Genomic DNA, 7,204 nt, shown 5'->3' with positions numbered 1-7,204 from the left:
TACTGATATTATTTGCAAACTGATTTTAATTAATAAACAAATTGCTATATATTAAAAACAATTTAAGAGTTTTAATAAAATTTGAAATACATAATTATAAATATTAACAATTGCATACAAATTAACGCTATTGTTATTTATTTAATTATAGCATACATAAAAACCACTATTAAAAGTGTCGGACCTATTATAATGGGCGCTGTCAAAGCGGACAAAGAAGCGCTAATATACAGTATGCATAGCGTTTTTCGTCCGCTATTACTGCTCATATTTCCTGTAGTGCCGTCATGGGCACCTTCGGACGAGGAACCGCAAGAGATGCCTCTTTAAGAAATCTTCTTTTTGCTAGACATCTTGAAAAACTTCAAGAAAACAAGAAGAACAAAAAGTGGAGAGGAAGGGGGGAAATTTTCAAACAACTTCTTATAAGAATAAGTAAGTGAAAAATTATGAGAGAAGTTAACTTCCTTCTTATAGGCATCGGAAATTACTATTTGCCTGCGGACTTTTGGATATAAACTTCACCCAAGTACGCCAATCTTGTCTAACTCGCCGTACCGCACGCTAGAATCTCATCGGGGATCCACGATTCTAACGAGCTGGGGGGCTAACTGTTGGGGTCAAAAACGGATACGACGAAGTTGATGTCCAAATCTCCGTAAAAATCGGCAAAAACATTTTTTTACGAAAATTATTCTTCGTAAAAAGAACCTTTACGAAGACGCTCGCGGTAAAATCTTATTCTAATCTCGATCGAACCAAATACCTATTATCCAGACCAGCCACAGACAAGCTCGAATATGGCAAATCAGACCATGCACAAGCCAAGCTCGGTCGCTACGTAGCGACCGAGCACGTACGCGGCTCGGTCGTTTTGTAGCGACCGAACTCTCCCAGAACGTCGATACGACACGAATCCATGCATTCTCATCTACTCTTTAATGCTATCTCCCGTGAGCCATGGCTAAACCATTCTTTGTTTCTCATCATTCGAAGTCATCAGTCAAACTTTACGATAAAAACCGCGGGAAGTTCATTTTTATCAAAGAAACCGTAATAAACGTTTTGAGTCAAAAAACGGTCCAAAGATACCTAAAACGCAGCTCGAAGCCCACTTACGATTTCCTAACCGAAAACCCATAAGTCTTATGACGGTTTATGCTTGGTTCATAAGGCAAGATAAATGCCAAGTTTCCGTGGATAAATATAAAGTTTCCGAAGATAATCACGAAGATCAGAAAAAACGGAATATCTCCATTTTTGAGCTATGACAGCTTAAGGGTAGAAAGGGAAAGGCGCAAACTGACCTAAGAGCAAGTATATAAGGATTCCTAGGCGAGAGGCAGAAGGAGGAGGTAATACACAGCAAACTTAGCACTTAGAGCAATTTAGGCAATTTTCCATTTTTGTTATTCGAGTTGCGACTCAATTAGGTTTAGCAGTCTTAGGGTTTTAGAACTAGGAATCTCGCCGACAGCTCTCGTAGCCCAGGCTCTTACCTTGTTGTAACGCTCAAGCGTGAATTCGGAATAAGATCAACTTTGCTCTCTTTTCGATTTCTTATCTTTTATCGTCTTTATTTCGTATTCTGATTGCTTGGCATGTGGCATTAGCAGATATCCAGGACCTTTGGGAAATTAGGGTTTTCCTACTTTCCTTATTTAAACGGAAATCGTCAGTTTGAATTTCGGTTCCCACAGTCATCGTCCACACCGACCATGCTGCAATTAAATACTTAATGCAAAAGAAAGACGCAAAATCGCAACTTCTGCGATGGATCCTTCTACTCCAATAATTCGATATCGAAATCAAAGATAAAAGAGGAGTAGAAAACGAAGTTGCAGACCATCTTTCCCGGATAAGAATAGAAAACAACGTCCCTATCGATGATTTCTTACCAACTGAAAACGTTTACCAAATGGAGTCATTCATCGGGAATGTAAATCTCACTTCCAAGGACCTGTCGATCGACCTTGACGATCCGATGTCGATCGATTACGATAGTACCAGGTCGATCGACAACATCGATTGTATGTCGATCGACAATACAAATATCTTGAACAAAGAGACTAATCCCAATACCCTCACCTTCGATATAAAGGTTAACGTCGCGCACAACAAGCTATGCCCTGACCATGATTCCCCCGTGGATGAAAGTCTGCGTCGAGGAGTGCATGTGGTCGGACAAGGTTCAAAGGACAGACCTTGGTACGCATATATAGTAAACTATTTAGCTGCCGACATAGAACCCAAAGAGTTGAGAGATACACGAGAAAGAATTTTTTAAGAGAAGTTAGGAGATATCACTGGGACGAACCATATCTCTACAAACACTGCTCTGACGGGATGTATAGACGCTGCATCGCCGATGCTGAAATACACGATATATTATTCCAATGCCATGGATCCGATTATGGTGGGAACTTTGCAACCTTTAAGACGGTATCAAAAATTCTTCAAGCAGGATTCTGGTGGCCAACCATGTTTCGCGATGCTCATGCATTCATAGTACAATGCGATAGATGCCAACGAAGGGGAAAAATCAGTAAAAGACATGAAATGGAACAGAAATCTATTCAGGAAGTAGAAGTCTTTGACTGTTGGGGAATAGATTTCATGGGACCTTTCCCTTCTTCGTACGGAAATAAATACATACTAGTCGCTGTTGACTATGTGTCAAAATGGGTCGAAGCGGTAGCTTCCCCCACAAACGACGCATATGTAGTTATTAAGCTTTTCAAAATCATTATCTTCCCGAGATTCGGAATACCCCGAATAGTCATAAGTGACGGTGGTTCTCATTTCATCAACAAAGTTTTTGAAGGACTACTCTGTAAGAACGGAGTACACCATAGAGTTGCTACACCCTACCACCTGCAGACGAGTGGGCAGGTAGAAGTCTCAAATCGACAGATCAAAGAAATCTTAGAAAAGACCGTGGGCACATCGAGAAAAGATTGGTCTAGAAAACTGGACAATGCACTCAGGGCCTACCGGACTGCCTTCAAAACCCCTTTAGCAACCACCCCATTTCATCTCTTGTATGGGAAATCATGTCACGTACCAGTCGAGCTGGAATACAAAGCAGCCTGGGCCATTAAACTATTGAATTTCGACATCAAACCGGCTGCCGAAAGAAGGCTCATACAGCTTAACGAACTGGACGAGATTATACATTTAGCCTATGAGAGTTCAAAAATATACAAAGAGAAAACCAAATCATATCATGATAAAAAGATCATTTCCAGACACTTCGAACCTAATGATCAAGTATTACTGTATAACTCTCGGCTAACGATGTTTCCTGGAAAACTCCGATCTCGTTGGTCTGGTCCTTTTACTGTTGTGAATGCCAATCCTTATGGAGCCATTACGCTAACAAATAATAAATGAGACGAATTCACGGAAAATGGCCAACGAGTAAAGCATTATTGGGCTCAACCGCCAAATATCAAGCCCATTGACCTAGGCCCACTTTCCGATAATTAGAAAATTTGAATATCAAGTCAAGCTAAGGACTTAAAATAAGCGCTGAATGGGAGGCAGCCCATTATTTTTAAATTTTAACTTTAGAATTTTTAGAATCTTTAGAAGAAAAAAAAGAAGAACGAATTATCGAAACACAAGGCCTATGTCGATCGACAACGACAGTTCGTTATCGATCGACATCAAATGAACAGACACGAGCTCACTTAAGTCGACACTTAAGTCGACATTCGCATAAACTCGAAATCCCTACGGAAACTTTCCCATCTCTTTTCTCTCTAGTATTTCACCCAAATCCGACGATTCCTTCACTCATTCCGCTCGAAATTCACCCTTCTCTCCGTTTAGATCATAACTCACGCATCATCATGGTATGAACACGGAATTTTCTAAATTTTCGTTCTTCCTAGGGTTGAAATAGAAATCGGATTTGAACTGAGATTTTGGAGCTTCAATCGATCGATTCGTGTTGAGGAACAATATAATCGATCGATTTAGAGGATTTTCTGTAACATGCAAATCGAATTGCATGATTTGGTTTTGCAGGTTTTTGCGAACAAGATATCGATCGATAACCATCGGTTTTATCGATCGATTTTCTTCACGTCCTGTCGATCGACATCGAGGCACCTCTGTCGATCGACAACGACCACTTAACATACGAACCTCGCTAATCCATTCTTGTTTGAGAACTTCGTTTACAGGCTGATGAGAGGAGAACAAAGAGGAGGTTCGACACCAACAGCCCAGCTCCTGTCCGTGACAGAGACCCCTGGCCGAGACAGCCCAAAGATGGACCAATTCCACTCTTTGAGAACTTACCCGACATGCAAAAAGCGGCGAAGAGCTTAGAATGCCGCAACCGTGAGATCCAGGACGCCTGGGACGACTACGATAGCATATTCTACAACGCGTGGTGGCAAGTTTCCATCGAACCAATGAGGTTCGTCGATCTAGACGTGGTTCGAGCTTTAGGCATCCGATCAAACCTCGAGGACTTGTTCGTCGAGTTGGGTATGGGGAACTTTGCTGCTCACCCACAGGTTCTCTACCCGGAGTTGGTCCGTCAGTTCATGGCAACCGTGAATGCCTACTACGCCCACGAGAGATCAAAGAAGGCTAGTGCGGGCGTCCTTACCTTCTTCATCCACGGCATCCGCTACAGAGTCCCTCTTTTGACTATCTGCACTATCTACGGGTTCGAGACCGAGCGCCAGCACGCCACCGTACCCGACTTCCCAGGGATAGGGACTTTCTGGAGCTCATTGCTACCGGCTTCTTCGACCCCACCAAGACCGTTCAGACGGACATTCGTCATCCGACTCTGCGTTACTTCATGAAGACCCTTGCCAACACCCTGTTGTGCAAGATGGAACCTAGTAAGGTTCGGGTCCAGGAGCTCACTCTGGTCTACTACGCAGTGAGGAGTTTGGTTCACATGGAGGGCATCGAGGAGCCCGAGGACGACTCATGGCCCAACCTTGGAGCCATATTTACTGAGCATCTGACCAAACTCAAGATGAAACCTTTGCAGTCAACGGGAAGGAAGAGGGAGACGGTTGGGAGCCTACTCACTCCGATCTTCGTCCATTGCGGAGTCCCCCTGGACGATGCCGATATGGATGATCGGATCCTCTACATGGACACGGCACATCTCACGAGCGCACAGTGGCTCAAGGACGACCACGACTGGTCCTTCAAAGTTGGGGACGGCATACGTTTGGTGAGGCTTCCACTTTGGTCACTTACGGACTTCTCCCATGGCCTTAGCAGCATTCAGTTCCGACCTGACCCTCGCCTAATCCGAGCCCCAGTAGCCCAGCGCCGCCGCTACACGGTCCAGCGCACTGCAGGACCCCAGCCGCATCAGCCCAAGGACGCACTACCGCCTTTCCCTCCCATGCCAGAAATGTCTACATGTCCTGAGGGAGACTTCCAGCGCGTTGTAGTCGATGCTCTCAGTGCCATCTGGGCTAGAGTGTCGAGATGTCGCTGTTCGAGCAGGAGGAGTGTGCGAGCCAGCTCACCGTCAGCAGCAGGACCGTCCCGCCAGCGCAGAGGCACCTCCAGCGACGAGACCACTGATGAGGACTAGTCCTCATATCTCTATCCCTATCTACTTATGTTTTTCTTTATTTTCGAACTTGTAGGATTTACTTTCGAACTTATTATTCTATGTTATGACTTGAGTTTCCTTATTTCGCTAATCTTGCATGTGTTTGGATTGTCTAACAGAGCTAACCTAGCTAATTGATGCTAATTATATGATGAGTTAGGCACATGGATACGTAGCAGCTTGCGCAGACATTTTGTGTCTCTGCGCTGTCGACCGATAACAAGAAGGTTATGTAGATCGACAGCGACGCACCTATATCGATCGATTATGAGGTGTACATATCGATCGATTCGCGAGACCAAAGGGTAACAAATTCTTTTCTCTTGTCTATCATCTAACAAATATTTATTTTCTAACCAACCAATGTTAGACTAATTATCACTGGGGACAGTGAAATTTAAGTCTGGGGGAAGTATTTACTGATATCAGTTTGCTATATGATTTCTAAAAAAATATTATATATCTATTTTTTTTTTAAATGTTTTATCGAGTCAAGAAGGGGATAATGATCTTATTAGATTTTTGCTTATTATCTAACAATTTTATTAGCACCATTTTAAACTTTCTGATAGCACATAGTACTAAAGATACTAAAGTTGATCAACATGTCAACTGTCCACACTTGCTGAGATTGTTTGAAGAAACCAAAGCTGACCTCCAACACTAAACTTGACGCAACTGCTTGTCTTGGGGCTTGGTATACATGGGATCGGATTCTTCAAACAAGTCTGGAAGGTAAAGCCTTGTGTAGATAGATTAATCACCCTTTCTCTCTCTATTTTCGAAATTATAGATAGAATTAAAAAAAAAAAAAATTAGATCTATTAGAGATTTATTAGGTGGAATCCGAACAGTACTTGGTGGCTACAACCATTAAGGCTTGCTTCATAAGGATTCCAAAAAAAAAAAAGAATTCGAACGGGACTTGGTGGAGCCAATCTTCAAGGCTCGATTCATATGAATACTTGGATATAGGTCAAAAAGAAGTGAACATGACTTGGTGGCAACCACCATTAAGTCTTGATTCATGGAAGCCTGTCCAATCTAAGTCAATAATCTTGCCAATAAAAGCAGATTTTGACTAAGAGAGAAAATTAGTAGAGAGAGATGATATGAACTAATGTTTACCTTACTTATTTGAAAATCCTTGCATCCAGTGATCGATACCCCCAAGGTAAAGCCTACACTTTTATTTATGCAAAGAAATGAGGTTGGTAGAGGGGAATGTCGGACAAGATTTGTTTAAGTTGCTGGCTAGATGAATTTGGTTGCTAAGATAGGATATGGTATAAAGTGCATTTGTGACTAGGACCTTTTAGATATGGATTGCAATATTAAAAGAGGTGATGATTATGAGTTTTAAATCATGTGAGTTCCTGATATTTTCAAACATCTTTCAGAGAGACTGCTTTGTTGTGTTTTGCTTGAGGACAAGAAAAAAAGTAAGTCTTGGGGAGTTGATAGACCATGGATTTTACCCGTCTTTAACCATGGTTTATAAGTGTTTTAAGATACATTTATTATTATATAGAGTCTATTTAGAGTATTTACAGGTCCAGGTACCATTTGCAAGGAAATGATTTATTTGGAGCTATTTAGAGA

The sequence above is a fragment of the Brassica napus genome, chromosome C2, assembly GCF_020379485.1.
Source record: "Brassica napus cultivar Da-Ae chromosome C2, Da-Ae, whole genome shotgun sequence".
Lineage (NCBI taxonomy): Eukaryota > Viridiplantae > Streptophyta > Magnoliopsida > Brassicales > Brassicaceae > Brassica > Brassica napus.
This window is presented reverse-complemented; position numbering follows the sequence as displayed.